We start from the raw sequence: 19,267 nt of genomic DNA, 5'->3' as shown, positions 1-19,267 counted from the left end.
ATACTATAAAACCTTATACATCAAAGAGAAATTACTGTTTAGATTATCAGGTTATATAACAATTAGAAGCCATAGGTCTCTTAAAATAACTCTAATGAGACCTGAAAAACTGCTTCAAGTCTGTGTTATTTAAGAATTTGGCATATTCTCTGTTCTTAATCTTTGAAAATTAGATGAAAGCTGTGGTCTTTCTCTCTAAAAAAATCCACATACAATTATAGAATACGTTTTGCATATAATTTTTCAGAACTTCCTAGGATCCCAAGCCTCCAGGCTCAGGAACGATTACTCTAGAGGAAATATTGTTTTTAAGCTTGTCACTAAACATCTAATATATGAACTAATCTCCCATTTCTAGCTTAAGCACTCTATCTATTTTAGAGCACAGAAGAGTTTTAAGTATCCCACCTTCATCTATAAGCTCTTCATCTGTGCTTTGCAGAGTAAAGCCATGGCAATTCCTGGAACTCACTGCTGACACTGCTCCTACTGAATCACCACTCTCTGCTGTGGAGAGGAGCATTCTGACCCCACCATAGTGGAGATCTAACGATATGCCAGAGTGCCCTTAGCAATATGACACTTTAGAAGACAACCAATCTGCTTGGTGCATGGTCTCTCACATATAAACTCTGGTCTCTCACATATAAACCTGATTCACTTTGGTGAATAACCCAATGTATGCAGAAGTTAGTCTACCACAGTGAGCCTCAAAGTATACTTGAAAAAAGAAGTCAATTTTTCAGCTCCCAGCCTCATTTCACAGTATATAATAATTTCATTATAAAAGGGGGAGGGGTGACTTCTTTCAGTAACAGATCCATATTTATTCAAATCCAAATACAGCATATTCTGAGCACAAACATTTTTTTTTTTAAAAGCAAACGGCCACTGGGCCAGATTCTATGAATTGCCTACCCAATAGCCATACCCATCTTCTTATATGCTAACAAAACCCTGCTTTTTGGGGCAACAGTATACACAACCTAGGATATGACTCATGGCTAGTCCATTAGTTGTTTCCAACTAATATGAGCCTTAAATACACCACAGATAGACAAGATATTGATTCCCCTTAATCCTAAGGGCAGATGGGCAGGGCTTGGAGCATCAGGAACATTCTCTTCACTTCCAGGATATATAACAAATGTTACATTTTCTATGCGTGCCAAGAAGGAAAGAATGTCAAGAAGCAAAGGAAAATTCTGTTCCCTTTGATAGACAATCTGTCTCCTTTCCTTACAGCTACCAATAACCCTCTGGTTGAGTTCTAGTCAATGAAGTATTAAAGAAAGTCAGCTGGAAGCCTCTTGTGAATGCCTTACTTTTTAAAGCTTTTAAGCAATGTCTTTCCCCTTCCATTGTACCTTGAACAAGGACACAATGCCTGAAATTACAGCAGCCTTCTTGCTACCAGAATAGCAACAAAGCATGAAGGTAAAAGACTAACAGCTAAGTAGAGCAGAACAAGAGATGAGAAGAATCTGGAACTTGATTATGTTGTTGAACATCAGAACCAAGATCAGCAATTGTGTACTTCCCATCTTCTCATCAATGGGGATAAAAAATACCTGTATTACTTAAAGTTGACTGATGCATACCAGCAGATGGGAGATTTTGAGTCATTTTTTACCCTCAGAAGCATCCTGTTTCTTCCCTTGTAGGAAGATTAGCTCTCCTGCTCCTCCCACTTATCTACTGCCTTTGTCATCTATCAATGCTTTCACCATTTTGAGTCACCACTTTGAGTCTGACTAGGGTGATACGAGGTTTAATGCTATTAATTTCTTTTGTATTCTTTATAGCTCAGAACTTCAAGTCTCCTAGAAATTTTAGTATAATTACATACTAAAATTTTAGTACATCATGGCAATACTGTAATTCTGCAGCTATATGGAAATGTTTAGAGCCACTACAGATTCTTACACTCAGGATGTATTAGTTTGCTTAGGCTGCCATAACAAAATACCACAGACTGGGTGGCTTAAACAAGAGAAACTTATTTGCTACATATTGGAGGCTGGAAGTCTAATATCAGGGTGCCAGCAGACTTAGTGTCTGCAAAGCCTCTCTCCTTGGTTTGCAGAGAGTGGCCATTTCACTGTAATCTCACTGGTCTTTCTTCTGAGTAAGTGAGTACCTCTGGGGTCTCCCCTTCTTCTTATAAATACACCAGGCCTATTGGATTAGGCCCAACCCTTGTGGTCTCATTTAACCATAATTATTTCCTTAAAGGCCCTAGCTCCTAACATAGTCACATTGGAGCTTAGGACTTTAACATATGAATTTTGGGAGGGACTCAATACATTTCATAATAGTGGGCTTGGGTTATTAAAAAAATAACAAACCCCAAAACTTGAACTAACAACCTGGGAGCAAATATTTCATACATTCTGGAAGATAATTTAACTATTTCTTTTCCAAAATGTGGGACACAGAGAAAGGAATTTTTAAGTGGGTACCTATAGAAAAATCTCAGGAATATTTAGATACTCTCAACCTATTCATGAGCCAAAAATATCAACTAGTATTTCTCAAAAAATGAAAAGCACACTCCAAAAATGCAGCTTTGGAAATCTCTTTTAAAAAATAAGTGCAATAACACTTTTGTTCCCAAATAGAAAAAAAGTGGTGTTTAAAAGTGGTAAATTAACAAAAATGCCACATTTGTCAAACTCAAAGCACTACATGATGTATGATTCAATTTAAGCAGTGTTCTGGAAAAGTCAAAATTACGGGGACAGAAAACAGATCAGTAGTTGCCAGGGGCTGGGAGGGCAATGCCTCCAAAGGGGCATAGGGAAACTTTAAGTGTTAACAAAATGTTCTACATCTTGATTATGGTGCTGTTTACATGACTATAAGCATTTGTCAAAACTCATAGAACTGCACACCAAAAAGAATGAATTTTACTATATGTAAAATATACCTGAACCCTTTAATGGGAGAAAATGGCCCATTTGTGGGCTGATATGAAACCAAAAGGTTCTGTGCTCAGTTAATCCACACTGTGGTAACCAATCAAGAACTCTAGAAATAGAGCAGTCACCCATATGTATGTAAATTTTTAAGCTATAAGCGTCTGTAGCAGAAAGAATTTTGTTTTGCAGTATAGAGCTACATGTATTCAAGACTTTTATAATGGTACAAACTTAATGTCTGAATTATATATCAAATTATTAGATTTAATTTACCAGTAAGGCATCACAAAAAGTGATATCCACTGCTGTGGAAATAAGCAATTAATCTTAATATTTCATAGCATAATTGTGCCTTCCAATGGGGAGAAGGGCACAGATGATATATTTGATAATGATAACTTACAGATGATAATAGCTTACTTAACTTTTAAGAACATTTCATGTTCATACTTCACAAAGGATCTTATACATATTGTCTTATCTGATTCTCACAGTAATTCAGTAAAGCATAACAGGTGAGGTATTATTATTTTCCCCTCTAGACAGGCGAAAAATAAGAGGCCAAATAGGTTGGATGACTTGTCTGTAGTCCTGAGGTTAGTACTTTTACAGTCAGAAAATGAACCAAGATATTCTCACTCCAAATCTAATACTTTTCTCTATAAATCAGTTGGCCAATTACAAGGAACATATGTCAAAACTATTCTCCAAATCTCTAAGTACAAAGCCAACTAAAACCTGAAAAAAGCTGTATCAACTCTCAAACACTACAGCTTCTTAAATGGTTCTATAAAATTAAAATGAGAATATAGCAGAGGCGGAACTATCTATAAGGCAAGCTACTGCTCCAATGAAAAAGTAGATACACACTGAGTTCCGACAATATGCCAGGCCCACTGTTTCGTGTTTAATCTTATAACAATCTCTAGAAGTAGTATTATATATTATCCCCATTCCACATTTAAAGAAACCTGGGTCTAAAGATGTTAATTTAGTTGCCAGAGTCATATAGCTCATTAGGCATACAATCAGGATCCGCATCCAGATCTGTTGGACACTGAAAACCTTTGTCTCAGGAGCCAAAGGAAGGTATTTTAAGCCTATGTATTTGCACAGACAGAGTCAAAATGTCAGTAGTTCCATAACTTTTAATCTCAATCAGTCAAGGCATGCCTTGTTCATATTTTCTTCACCTTTAAAATGTGTATTAAGGGCAGCCACGGTGGCGCAACAGTTTAGCGCCGCCTAGAGCCCAGGGCATGATCCTGCAGACCCTGGATCAAGTCCCACGAGTCCCACGTCAGGCTCTCTGCATGGAGCCTGCTTCTCCCTCTGCCTGTGTCTCTGCCCTCTCTCTCTCTTCTGTCTCTATGAATAAATAAATAAAATCTTTTAAAAAATAAAGTAAAATAAAATGTGTATTAAGTGTTTGTGTTTTCCTCCTACATATATATAAAACTTCTTGACTCTCCTGAAATGACCTGAATTCACCAAAAACAGGTATTTCAATACTAGTGCAACCTCTGGATACCAGTGTGGTGCCCAGTGGTAAGGTCAGCCAGCCCTTGAGATCAAAAAGCAAAATAAGCCAAAATGAGAGTAAAAATAATTCCAGGAATTATGACATTTTCCTTAAAATACAAGTCTGCTTTAAAATTACACATTAAAGGGGTGCCTGGGTGGCATGGTTGATTGAGCATCTGACCATTGGCTTTGGCTCAGGTCCTAAGCTCAGGGTTGTGAGATCAAGCCCCGTATTGGACTCTGTGTTCAGTGTACAGTCGGCTTGGGATTCTCTCTCCCTCTCCCTCTCCCTCCGTCCTTCCCCTTTGCACTCTCTCTCACTCTCAAATGAGTAAATCTTTTAAAAAAATAAAATCACACATTACATATTTAAAAATATCTCAGTTTTGCCTATAAGAAAATCAAGATTCTAGAGGCACCTGGGTGGTTCAGTCAATTAAGCATCTGCCATAGGCTCAGGTCATGGTCTCAGGGTCCTAGGATCAGGGTGTGTGCCAGGCTTCTTGCTCAGGCAGAGTCCGCTTCTTCTTTTCCCTCTGCCCAACCCCATAATTCATTCTCTCTCTCTCTCTCTCTCTCTGTGTGTCAAATAAATAAATAAAATCTTTAAAAAAATAAAAAATTAAATTAAAAAAATCAAGATTCTTAATTATAAGATTATAGAAAGAATGATTTATATTTTTAAATCTTTTTATCCAGCACAGAATAATGCATTTGAGAAACATTTCACAGTGAGGTTCATGGTAATGATGATTATTCAATAGCTACTTTTACATTTATTTGTCTTTAGTGGCTTTCATTATAACAAAAGTGAGGAAAAGAGTAATTTCTAGTTTCTATTGTTTTATACTGTCACTTAAACCTGTGAGTTATCCATCGCTAGGTGTATTTTTTCCCATATAGAGATGTAAGTCATTCACTTGCTGGAATAAAACTTACAAAATGAAGTTCATTTTGCTTGCCAAGTGCAGATGAAAGGAAGAGAGGGAAGAAACAGTTTAGATGTAAAAGGTACCTTTTTCCCTAACTCCTGAACTAGTTCACACAATAAAATGAATAATTTAACTACCTGAAACTTCGTATGTGCAGAACGCTACATGCAGACCAGTGGCATTTTCACTTCAAATTTGTACAGTCTTTAGTCAATACCCTTCATCTGCATTTCTAACACCTGCTTCCGTCAGCTGTGAAGTAGGCTGTTCTCTCTCTGGTCGCCTTTTATCTTTACTCTGTCCATCCAACACAAAAAAATTGCATTATAGAATATAATTACTTGGCCTAAAAGAGAGAGAGAATAATTCACATGATCTTCTGAAAGGTATTTTCCTCTATCTTATCAAAAGGTAATTTTAAAACAAATTACAATTAATGTTGTCATTCTTTATAGTGTATGTCTCTTTCAAACACTAATATTAACTTTGTACAGCAAAAATAATAGTATCTACACTCCTATGCAATGAGGATCTGTTTTAGAAGCAAAAGAAAGTAAAAATTAAAGGCAATGACTGGTACCATTTGTAAAGTACACAAATATCTCTTCTAAGTTTGTCATTATTGTGCTGTTATTAAAATGATGCTCTTTCTAGCTTTGCCTCCTATCACAACCTATGTTTATGTATATCGACGTAAACATTAGCCAAGTTTTGAGTGTCAATCTACTGTCAATGACTCACATTATTGAAACAACTTGATAAGGACTTAAGCCAAACACTTAAAGGCTGAGATTCTCCAATTTAAGAAATTATCTCAAGAAATGAGAAAATATGGACAGTAACTGGGAAAAGAACTGTACTAAAATGGGCAATTTCTGGTTTACTATCATTCTGTTTCTGTCATAGCACTTAATTAGAATGTAATTATTTTACATATTATCCAATTCCCTATTTAATGTAAACTTCATCTGGGCAAGCATTGTGCCTGGCTTGCTCACCAAGCCCAATGCCCCAGCAGGGAGACACCAAGGTGCGATCTGAAATAAATGGCAAACCAAAATTATTCATAAGGCTTTTTACGGGGTTTTACAACCTTCCAGCCGAGTTCAAATTCTGCCAGAGACTGACATCAAGTTCATCAGTGCTCAGGACTCACTGAGAAAATGCCTGTGCCTTGAGAAACTACAGAGATATTTGGCCATTTGACTTTCTATAGGACCTTGTGTACTACTCATGAATAAAATACCCAACAGGGGAGGCCAGGAAAAGACAGAAGTGAAAATCAGCTAGCTGTGGGAGCAGACTCCTCTGCAAAGCCTTGACTTAACAGTCCCCAACCCAGTATTTTCATTCCTAATGCAAACACTAAATAGTGAACTGTGGAGGAAACAATAGATGGAAATTAAGCAATGTCTAGAGAGCGATTAATTGAACAATTCAAAGGAGATTTAAACTTCTGGACTCTTCAAGGAAACAAAAAGCTAAACTTTATGAATAAAGAGACCCTCTTAAGAGGGTGAAAAGAGTGTGAGTCAGGATGGAGTACCGAAAAGTTCAATTCATAGAATAGTTGAAAAGAAAGAAACTTTTACTGCTTTCTGTAACTTGAATTATCCTGTTTTAAAATGGAACTCCTTCAGCAAATGATATAATGGAAAGTAGAGCATATGAGGAATAATAGAACTGTATTCTAGCAGTGGTTCTTCTCAGTACTAGCTAGACAAGCCTGGACAAACCAACTGACCTTTTGGACTCTGAATTTCATTATTCACAGTGACAGAAATAAGGACAGCTACTATTTATTATTTACTAACGTGCCAGATCTACCAAACATTTAACACAGACTGTCTCCTTGAACCTGCATAACACTACGCAAGGTTGGCATCATTGCTATCCCTAGGGGTTGGAGGCACAGTGAGGGAACACAAACCTAGGCACTCTGACTCCAGAATCAGTCCCATGTGAAACCTGAGTCTCACAATCCTGTGCCCGCCTCCCAGGAGAGGTATGGGGTTAAGAAAGTATATGTAAAAGGGCTTTGAAACCTAGAAGGTCACCCTGAGATTGTAATGATTATGACTGTAATTGTAATGTGCTTATCTCCATAGCTACCACCCTGGTTGGAGTCACTATAATCTCCCGGCTGAATGACTGCAATCATTCCCTAACTGGTCTCTTTGCTCCTGTCCTTAATTCTGCTGTCCATTCTCCAAAGAGTGGTCATTAAGTGAGATCTTGTCCCTGCTTTGCTCAGAACTCTCCGGTGTCTTCCCATCTGCCGTGAACTGAATTGTGTGCCCCTGGCCAAATTTCCATGTTGAAGCCCAAATCCCCAATGTGACTGTATTTGGAGAGAGGGCCTTTAAGAGGTAATTACGACTAAATGAGATCATAAGGGTGGTGTGGGTCCCTGATTCAAAGGAGATTAGTGCCTTACTAGAAGAGAAAGACATCATTCATATTCCTCTCTCCTCGCCCCACCCCCATGTCAGGGCATGGTAAATAGGCCACTGTCCACATGCCAGGAAGAGATCTGTTCCCAGGAACTTAGTTGGCCAGTATCTTGAACTTGGACTTTCCAGCCTCCAGAAAACTGCAAGAAATAAATTTCTATTGTTTAAACCAACTAGTCCATGGCATTTTGCTACGGCAGCTCAAGTTGGCTAATACACCATCTCACTCAGATTTAAAACCAAATGCCTTTCAATGGCTCACAAGCCCCTAACTGTATAATCTGGCCCTTTGTTACATACCTGAATTTATTTCTATTGCCCACCTTGTTGTGGCTTTTCTCCTATCTGAGTATTTTGCACTGCGGGTTCTTTCTATATGGAACACTATTTCCCCAAATATCCCTATGGCTTGCCCTCCTACCTCCTTTGAGTCTCTGCTCAAACATTCTAAGAAAGACTGTCACTTACCACCTTTTAAAAAAACTGCAACCCCTCTAGCTTCCTCCCTATCTTCCTCTCTTTCCTGCTTCATTTTTCTTCCATATGCTCCGTATTTTATATATACTTTTATGTTATATATTTTATATTATGTATTTTTATATATTATATATTACTTTATATATTATATATATAAAATATGGAGCATATATGTGGAGGAAAGGGAGGGAGGGAAAGGCGGCAAGGCATATATATATGACATTATATACATAGTTATTATATCCCCTAAACTAGAATGTAAGCTCCATGAGTTTTTGTCTGTTTTGTACATTTTTGTAGCCTCAGAGTAGAATGAATGAATGAATGAACTAGAGAAACTGCAAGTATGCCCAGATGGCAGCTGCCTTGTGGGTACAGAAGAGGGGGCATGGCAGGAAGCTGGAGAAGAAGGCATGGCTCAGGTCAGGCAGGACCTTATAAGCCATTTAAGGGATTTTGATATTTATCCCAAGAAAAACTGAAAGATTTTAAGCAGGAAAAAATGACATGATCCATTTACATTCTTCAAGATCAGAATTCTCACTGCTAGATGGAAAATGGAATGGAATGGGCCAAAAAAGAAGAAATCCAGAGCAACTTCCACTATCATGATTAATGCACATTTTGGTGTCTCTCTATTCAAGGATTTATAAACCATTAACATATACTGATGTAAAAATAACTCCTTGCTCACCTTATTACAATTGTGTTTGCAAAGTTCCCGATACTATCTCTCAAAATTTAAATGTTTCTTTCCTAATTTTTTTTTTTTTGTTGTTCTGAGTAATCCCTGAAAGGGATATGTACTGACATAATGACTTTTAGCAAATTCTAATTACTCAGACCCCAATTCATAATGTAATCAGTACTTTGAGGTTGTACAAAACATATCTCTGATTCGTAAAGGTCACGAGCAGCCTAATTTTCTGAGATTCTTGTAGCTATAAATTTGGCTAAGAGCTTGGATAGTATGGGAAAGAAGATAAGTGAGAAAAACACTGGTGATTTAACCTCTAGTGTTCCCTTAAGGACAAACATTTGTCACCTTGACAGCAAGGTGAAAGGTTTGCAGCGAGTGTGCTTATAACAGGGCTCTCTCCGTTCTCTCCTCCCTGGGGATCTGTGATTTCTGAACAGGCATTATCTGAACAGATGATGATGATGACACTGAGCCACAGGAAGGGTTGGGGAGGAAAAGAGGCTGAGAACCACATAACTCAGAGCCTCAAACTGAACCACTGCCCCAGGGACCATCACAAAGATTTACCATTTGCTGCTCTTCTTCCTAAGGTTCCACTTGAGGCTGGAGTAATCAACCCTATAAATTATCAGAAAACATTCAAACAGTGTCCAATATTAAGAGCATGGATCCCACTGCAGTAATTATGTGTGTGCTACAGAGCTGAAGTAGGTCCTAGCTTACTACATCTCCAGTTTCTACCCAAGCCTCTAACATTTAGAGTTTTCAATTCTAATGTGAATGTCTGCTACAGGCTTACATCAGGTGCAAAAGTGAACTTGATCTTTACTCCTGATGAATACACAGAACCCATATTAGCATTAAGATGATGACACCCAGGGATCAAAAAGAGTAAGATCTCTGTTTTGGCCTATAAACTAAATTGCTTACACTATTGTCAAAGTGAAATAGGAGATCTTTGGAAAGCTAATAACTTTTTAAAAAAGAATTAAAGTTATTAACTTATGAGCATTTTGGGTTCCAATTTAATTTCAGGGATCAGGAGTATTTATATCTGAGCTCCATTGATGGGTGGAATTTTGTCTATATTATTTCACACTTTTACTTTGAAAAATATCCTCAGCTGAAATTATATAAAGTCAAAATTGAAGCTATCATCCATTCTAATGAATATTCAGTCATCACCTAATTATCATTTACTCTAAGTACTGTCAGAAAGACCAAAATTATTTTTAAGAAGAAAATAAACATTTTAACAGAAGGAACTCAAACAAATATAATTAATAGAAAGTAAGGTTCCCTACTATGCCCAGAAGTGAATAGGAATGAAATGGAGTAGCAGTAGAGAGATGGAGGGTGGGACACAGAAAGGATGAGATCAGAAGTTAAAAAAGAAGAATGAGGAGGAGGAGGAGGAGGAAAAGGGAGGGAGGGAGGGAAGGGGGAGGGAAGGAAGGAAGGAAGGAAGGAAGGAAGGAAGGAAGGAAGGAAGGAAAGATGGATATTAATGGTGAACCTAAAAGGATCTATATTGGTTTAAGATCCATGTGTCTTTCATTCATGAAGGAAGAACAGATAGCAAACATGTCCATCCCTGGGTATCTGCCACTGGATGTCCCTGTACCACCATGTAACTAATACCTATTGAATCAAAGTTAATCATCTCACTCAAAATTATTCTTTTGCTTAAACTTCCTGGTTTTGTTCATGACACCACAGTTATTAATCCTAAAACCTTTGAGTCTCCAGTCTGTTTATGTTCCTTGCATTTCCTGGCTCTTCTACATGAAGATATCCCAGACTCTTTCATGATACACTTGGCCAGTAAAAGTCTCTAAGGATGAAAACGACATTATAGTTATATATATATTTTTTAAGATTTTATTTATTTTTTCATGAGAGACCCACACAGAGAGAGGCAGAGACACAGGTAGAGGGAGAAGCAGGCTCCACACAGGGAGCCCGATGTGGGACTCGATCCTGGGACTCTAGGATCACGCCCCGGGCCGAAGGCAGGCGCCAAACCACTGAGCCACCCGGGCTTCCCTATAGCTATATTTTAAAAACAAAAGCCCTTACCTATGAGATTCCTGTGAAAATATAAAGATGGCTAGGGTTTGCTTCAAAATAATACCAAAGTGGATGGAGTACAGACGAAACAAGACTGGAGTGAGTTAACTGTTTAAGCTGAGAGATGTGTACGTAAGGTTCACTAACATTTGATCTGCTTTCTAGAAGTTTCAAAGCCTCTAATAGGAAAAAATGTTGTTTTTAAGGAACCAGGGGTTTAGGAAAATATTATATCTAAGGAGTAGATTTTATAGAGAGGGTTTTTGGCCATAGGGTTGGAGAGGGTCTTGGCATAATTTTTTTTTTTTTTTACAATTTTGTTTGTTTGTTTGTTTGTTTATTTATTTATTTAGAGTGTACATACATACAAGCTGGGGAATGGGGAAGAGGGAAAGAGAGAGAGAGAGAACCTGGAGCAGATTCCACACTAAGCACAGAGCCCAACCTGGGGCTCAATCCCAGGACCGCGAAATCATGACCTGAGCCAAAACCAAGAGTCGAAGCTCAACCAAATGAGCCACCCAGGCACCCCTTTTGGCATCATTTCTAAAATAAACTCTTATTAGCAGCAACCACTTATGATGTCTTGTTAATATGCTAGACACTCTGCTGAGCATCTCAGAGACTCAATCTTATTAAATCTTTTTTATAGCACTGGTAGGCAAGTATCCCTGGTTCAAAGCCTGATAGTAAGACTTTCTGTACAGGGCCTCCCATACAGTAGGCACAAGGTCAATGTTAGCTTTCTAAATAATTGAATAAATGACTAGGAAAGCTATTCCTTTTTCTTTTGTGCCTGTGGTTCTTTCTTTGTAAAACATTTGATAGGCAGTAGCCAGGGCATTCATCATTGTTTGTCTAGACTCAGAAGAGCCTATTTCCCAGTCTTTCATGTACAATCTCAGCAAGGAACTCATTGCTATCAGGACATTTTTCCTAAGACAACATTTCTGGCATGATACACTTCTTGAAAACTCCTCAGAAATGCCTCGCAATCTCAAGCTTAGCCTCTCATTCAAGGCTTTTCATAATGCAGTCTCACATAATTTCCACCAGTCTCAACGAGAACTGGCTTACTCCAGTAAACATCTTTCTTTCACTGTCTCTTGCCTGCAACTGCCCATTCACGCATTTACTCATTATATACTGACTGTATGTACCAGGCACTGCCATTGTACCTATATATACAGAGAAAGGTAACAATGAGCATAACAGGTATGGTCCCTGTCTTTGTTGGACAGGTTGATCTACTACACTTGGGCTGTTCTTGATTTTCAAGACCTTACATTTCACATCTACCAAGAGTCCTTTCCTGATGATTTTACCTTGCCTTGTTCTCCTTTTCTTAACTGATGATACCAACACATTTAAGCACTTGATTATATTTTATCTTGTTTTTCTCTAAGTGTTTAACTTAGGCATATTTCATTTCTTCAATTACACTAAATCTCTTGAAAAAGAAATTGTGTCTTATAATCTTCATCTCCCACTGAATGTACGTCAACTGAATTCAAGGCTGTGTATATGGCATGTCCTTAATAAACAGCTTTTGGTATTGAAAAAGAGTTTGGAATACTAAATCAAACTAACAATAGACCAAGACCTAATTTACCTCCAAAAACAGATACATAAAATCTCTAGGGAAAAAAAGAGGTATACAAAAGGTATAGCTATGCAAATGGAAACAAAAGGAACAAAAAGGAAAATTTCTGCTGTATGGTTTAAGTGCCTCCCAATCATGTATAATACAGTTGGCACTCGAACCAAAATGTGAGGGCTAAAGGCATCAATCTGGGATGCCTGGGTGGCTCACTGGTTGAGCATCTGCCTTTGGCTTAGGGTGTGATCCTGGAGTCCCAGGATCGAGTCCCACATAGGGTTCCCTGTATGGAGCCTACTTCACCCTCTGCCTATGTCTCTGCCTCTCTCTCTGTGTCTCTCATGAATAAATAAATAAAATCTTTAAAAAAAAAAATAAAGGCATCAATCCCCCTTGCAGTTGCAAATCTGAGTTATAACTTTGACTCCTCAAAAACTTTACTAATAGTCTACTAACAGTCTACTATTGCTAATATATTATATTTAAAAAATACACTAATAGTCTATTATCGACCAGAAGTCTTACTGATAACACACAATTAATACATATTTTGTATGTTATATGTATTATAACATGTTTTTTCTTTAATTTACACAGTCTATTTTCTTTAATTCTTATATTTTGTAGAACATAACTGAGACCAAACCATAAGCCAAATTTAATAGGGCTCTGCTAAGATATCAATAATATTGATTAAAGTAAATGAAGTCTTTACTTATTTAAGTTTTTTAAAAGAAAAATTCTTTTTCAACAGAAGCATAGATTAATATTCTATATAGAAAGACTACACATACCACACACATCTTTTATATTTACCTAAAAAGAACATTACTATTTAATTTATTTATTACTATTTATTTATTATTTATTTATTACTATTTAATATTACTATTTATTTATTACTATTTAATCATGCATAAAAGTGTAACTAAAAAAAATCTAATAATTTAATTGGCAGGCTCTTCAGGTCAAATACACCTTCCCTACAGAAATTCAGCTATGACAAATATTAGACTAGGCCTTCTTCTATGTATTACTTATCCATTTTGGATTATACCAGATTCTGTCTACAAGACACTAACATTATAAGTCATTAAAGACTAACCCTACTAGATAGATATTCGAATAAAGAATCAGTAATAGTAAGACCTCCTTTGTCCTAGTCTGGAATAAAGACCCCAAATTCTATTTATTCTGCAAAACTTCTGATACCATCCCTTGTGGGAGATACTCCCTATTCCCAGTACCTTAGCTATGATCTAGGAGAGGAGAAGCTGTGCCTGGGGATCTTTGTACTCCTCCCAGTAGCTACAACTGAACCCACTATCTTTAAAGTACTCAGTAAAAAATAACCTTTCCTAATATAAGAACAATTGTGTATAAGAATATGGATGAATAAATATATATATGAGTGTATATAAAAACACTAGAAGTTTTTTCATGAGCCCACCAAACACATAAAAAGTCTACAAGTAGTTATTAGACATTAATAATATATATAACAAATATATATTTAATGTTACCTTAAAAGCATTATTTTTCCAAACTACATTTTTTCCCTAAAATTCCAAGCTCTTAACCAGTAAGGTATATTATCCATATTCCTTGAAGAGTCTTTTCTTTGAAACTGATTCTCAGGCCTACTTAAGTCATTTTGTCTTGATTCCTTTGTTTTCATCTTCCTTCTGGAAGAGATAGATACCTATTTCTTCTGAGCTCCTATGGAGTATAACTTGGACAAACTTAACTCAGAATATGAATTACACAAATGAGTATTTGGCTAACAGATGGCACAGTCAAAACTGTTACATAACTTATTTGATATATCTCTATCATGTATCACATGGTCTAATAATACTATAGAATTTCCTTCAATAGCAACAGTCTTTGAAAAATCAAAATTATAATTCAAAATGCCAAACAGAGGTGGTAAAAAATAAAAAAGATCAATGAAGAAGAAAACCAACAAAGGTTGATAATTTCCACAGTGAAGTTTTGGCTTGGGACTAGTCAAAACTTTAAAGGAATAAATGGGGCAAAAGAAGAAGAATGTAATATAGCTATCATCAGGTTGATAAATAATATGATAAATGAATGATAAATGAATGATAAAACCCACCCTTTTGGGTTTCATGTTTAAATGTCCACTCTTTCATAAAATGATGACAACAAGAAGTGGTAGTTCTTATTTAGCAAAATGCAAAACTAAAATCATTAGGCGCTCCCCAAAATTTCTTCTGAAATTTTACTGATCAATGAAATTCAAATGTTAGAAAATCACTGACCTAGTTAAACTACCATGTAAGAAAGACTTGTCTTATTGAAAATAATCTTTCAAATGTGACAGATGTTAAAGCAGATAAAAAAATTTATAATAGTCCCATGAGAACAGTTGTTAAATGCAGAGTAAGGCACACAAGTTAAAATCCTATTCAGACTGAAAACGAATGGACTTTCAGGCACTTCTAGTATAACAGTATACTATTTTCTGAAGGACAGCTTTTATACATATAAGGTTGCATTTATTTTCCTGGCAATGTCAGCATTTCTGAAGGAGTATTATTAATTTATTAAAGTAGCACAGTGTTGGAAAAAGCAAGAAGTCTAGAATTATAAGAAGAGAACCTTGTTGTAAGTAAAATGCATAAGTGCTAATTAAACAACTAGTATTTTAAAAACAAAATCCCTGACCAGCTGATCATGTATGTATATATGACTGCAGAGGATTAGAATCATAAGTTGGGCTATTACTTAAAATAAATATATCACAGTGAAGACATTTAAAAATATTTGATCCCATATTATATTAAAAAAATAACTGGAAAATACTTTGCCAGTTAAACATCTCTCTCCAGTATGCTCAACAGAACTTTCTCCAATGAAAAAAAAAAAAAAAAAAAAGTTCAACATTCTGTACTGTTCAATACAGCAACCAGCAGTCACAGATAGCTACTGAATACGTGAAACGTGATTAGTGTGACTGAGGAATGAAATGTTTTATTTTATTTTATTTTAATTAATTTAATTTTAAACAGCCACATGTGGCTTGTGGCTACCATGTTGGTCAGTCCAGCTATATAGGTAATACAAAATGAAAATATTAACGTGTCTTCCCTATCTCTGAACTTAGCAATAAAGGAAATGCCTTTGCAATGAAGACATGTAAAGTCACTTTAAAACATTAAAATGGCTTCAATGTCAGCAAGATTTCACTTTAAGGTATGGTGATCAATTAAAGGGCAAACCAGTCAGCGATGGAACCACTGAGAAAATACCCAAAAGTAACTCTTAAGAACACACATCTAAATACCATTTAGGAAAGAAGATCCCTGGTCCAAATGGCGAACCTGTCTGTTTCCAAGAGCAACATACCCATGTTGCAAAGCCAGATCCATATACTTAACAACTGCCTGACAGAATCAAACTGAGAATTTATTTCCCTACCTCTCTTTCCTCTAATTCCATTCCTACCAAATGAACTTTTTAAAAATATATTTTATTTATTTATTCATGAGAGACAGAGAGGCAGAGACATAGGCAGAGGGAGAAGCAGGCTCCTTGCAGGGAGCCTAATACGGGACTTGATCCCAGAACCCCAGGACCATGACCTGGCTGAAGGCAGACGCTCAACCACTGAGCCACCCAGATGTCCCCTACCAAATGAACTTCTCATTAAAATATCTTCTCATGTGGATTTAGCCATGAAGACAGAAGGCATCAACCCAACTGTCTATGAGTTTCTCATAACAATTTTTTCCACTCTTAACTGATTGCTCCATAAATTGTTTTCTGTGAATATGATCAATGTGAGTTCATCCCTGTGAGATGGAAGCATAGAATCAGTTTCTGAAACAGGACCACTGTAAATTTACAAAGTATATGCCACCTACATCCCTGGCAATGAAAAACTCAATGTCTTAAAAAAATGGATGATTCAAATAGTCAAAGAAAAAAACCAGTAATATTACTGATTCTGTTTAGGGGTGACATCATGCCAAGGAAGGATTGAAGCCAAGAAAAGAGATCTCAGATCTTGGAGATATCAAGAGTGATTTCCAGCAGAGAAAGAAAAACTTATTTAAGAACTATGTGGCAGTCCTTTTCTTGAAGGAGAAAAACTTCCCTTTCTAATTTGTTTGTCTTCTTAAAAACACATATCAAAATATATGTTTTAGGTGACTACTTACAATTCCCATATAAAAATGAAGGCCAGCAACATCTAGAAAAACTATCAGAGATGCACAATGCTATTTGAGAGTTTCATTAGTTTATGATAATTTTGTCACTAGAAAACCCATAGTAATTATGGCACCAGGTTGATAGAATTTGTTTTTGTTTTTGTTTTTTTTAGAATTTGGAAAAAAAAAACAGACACAATGGAAGATTTGCTTCAAGATTAAGGGTTATTTGTTGAGATTGCTCCTTTGGGACATCTCAGTGTTACTTTTCAAATATATCCGAAAATTCATACAAAAAATAACAATAGTATTCTGTTACAAGAGGAAGTATTCTTCCAAATGTAGGGAGTTTCCACTGTTACACACTTTAGCCTTTTATTTTCAACCACTTGTCTACACCAATGGGAGTTTTTATTCAGTTTTATTTAGAGCTAGAAATTTAATCTTCTGACTTCAACAACTGTTTGGCTTGAAACTACATGAGATATGAACCCAAAATTCTATAGAGACATTTAATGATACAGAATCAGGACTCAAGCATTTTGAGAGAAAATGCCCCCATGAACTAAAGGACAAAAGGCAAAAAGCCTTTATATTTCTTTCATGTTTTTCATCATCTCTACTCATTGTCTTCTTTAGAAGTAGAAATAAGCAAAGAAAAAAGCTAACATGTCAATCTACCTTTTTTTTTTTGTAAACAAGAAATAACCTTTCTTCTTGTTAATTTTAGTTACTAAAAAGACTGAAAAGCTGTTCTGTTCCAAATCTATATACCTCAGTACTTACTGATTAGGAATTCTGAATGGCTTATTGGGCTGCTATTACAAATAGCAGATGGCATGAGTGTATTTTTTAGGTTATCATAGGGAAATGGGACCAACTTTCCCACTAAAAAATCATGTCTGGTTTACTATACATCCCTCCTTGGAGTATCTTAAAATTCTGTCTCTTCTTTCTCCATTATATAGAGATATATCACTCTCCAAACCTCCTCCAGGCCAAGTCACATCTCTATTTTCTATATCTCACTTAACAAATTTTAACCCCTGACAAGATAAGAAGACCAAAGTCAAAGCAATATTCTTTTTTTTCCAAAGCAGTATTCTGAATTATGAAGCTACCAAACTCAAATGCAGAGGCTGTAACATGACGCTTCTAAAGAAGGAACTGCATTAGCTTTCATAGCTGTCATATCATGTTGCCAAGTTCAAGTTATCTGCTTCCTCATTATATTACCTTGGCTTTCTTCTTTTCCTTCTTTTTCTTTTTTGGTCATTTCTATTTTCTAAGTACTTTAAATGACTGTCAGATATGGATTTGTTTTTACATACCATTGATTTGGTTCTACTATTTTTCAGACCTATATTTTTATCTCTCCTCTAGGATACTGTACAATTTTTCATCATTGTTTAATAATTCAGCCTTCTTTTGTCAATTTAATTATATTATATATTTCACAAACTGCTAAAAATAAACTTTAATGATAAAATACTTTTCCTTAACTGCAACAATTCTGTACAATGCCATATAATGGCAATCATTTATTATATCCTCATTTATAAATTTCCCACTCTATATATGTAGTAATCACACTTGTAGTATTTTTTATGGAAAACTTTCTGACATATTTCAATGATAAAAGCATATAGTTTGGTAATCTATTACATAGAGATAATCTGCCATAATCTACTCACAGAGAGTTATTATAAGAAGGAAGTCTTATAAATTACTCATTATTACTTAGATATAACTTATAATAATGAGTTTCCACTCCCATTCTAAATCAACATGGTGACTATAAAGCAATAAAATTTGGCTGTAGCATAAGTTTTATTGAAACTAAAAGCTTACAATTTAAAATCACTTTAACAGTAATAAGAAAAATTTGGTAGATAATCAATTAAAGTGATACTGGAATTTTTGTCAAACTAATCCAAAATTTAATTGTAACAACTAACATACATTTAATTGTATATCATATACAAGACATTTTACAATCTTAGATATAAGAAGAAAGATAAAATAACATTCATTGAATGATTTCTATTTATTCATTTAACAAATATTTTTGGAGTGCTTATCACGTGCCAGGTACTCAGGTGGTGTTGATATAGTAGTGAACCAAATCAACCAAAACAACCAAAACCAATACATACCTTTATGGAGGCTTTCATTTGAATAAAGGGAGACAGTAAACACAATAAATAAATATGCAATACATTAGAAAATGCATATTTTAGAAAAAAATTAAAAGAAGATGATGATAAAAACTGCCAGAAGTGGGCGAGGTCACTATTTTAAGCTAATTATACTAACCAGTTATAATCTTGATGGAAAGTCTTCCTAAGAGCTAAGTAGCCACTATCAATAAAAGATGGAAGCAGTCTTCAAGGGGCAGGCAGTCTTTCAAGA

At 35.8% G+C, this 19,267-nt stretch overlaps 1 protein-coding gene and 1 long non-coding RNA gene across 5 annotated transcripts in view; one reads left to right on the top strand and one right to left on the bottom strand.

The window, feature by feature from the left end:
• Positions 1-1,949, top strand: part of LOC121481254 — a 105,821-nt gene extending 103,872 nt beyond the window's left edge. For both annotated transcript variants that reach the window (XR_005985247.1, XR_005985246.1), the window contains one exon: positions 1,246-1,949. This is a non-coding gene — a long non-coding RNA (uncharacterized LOC121481254). The remainder of the gene's footprint in view (positions 1-1,245) is intronic.
• Positions 1-19,267, bottom strand: part of SLC10A7 (solute carrier family 10 member 7) — a 241,205-nt gene that overhangs the window by 136,990 nt on the left and 84,948 nt on the right. The window lies entirely within an intron of this gene.

The sequence above is a fragment of the Vulpes lagopus genome, chromosome 23 (assembly GCF_018345385.1).
Source record: "Vulpes lagopus strain Blue_001 chromosome 23, ASM1834538v1, whole genome shotgun sequence".
NCBI lineage: Eukaryota > Metazoa > Chordata > Mammalia > Carnivora > Canidae > Vulpes > Vulpes lagopus.
Note: the sequence above shows the minus strand (reverse complement) of the source record. Positions and strands in the feature narration are given on the sequence as shown.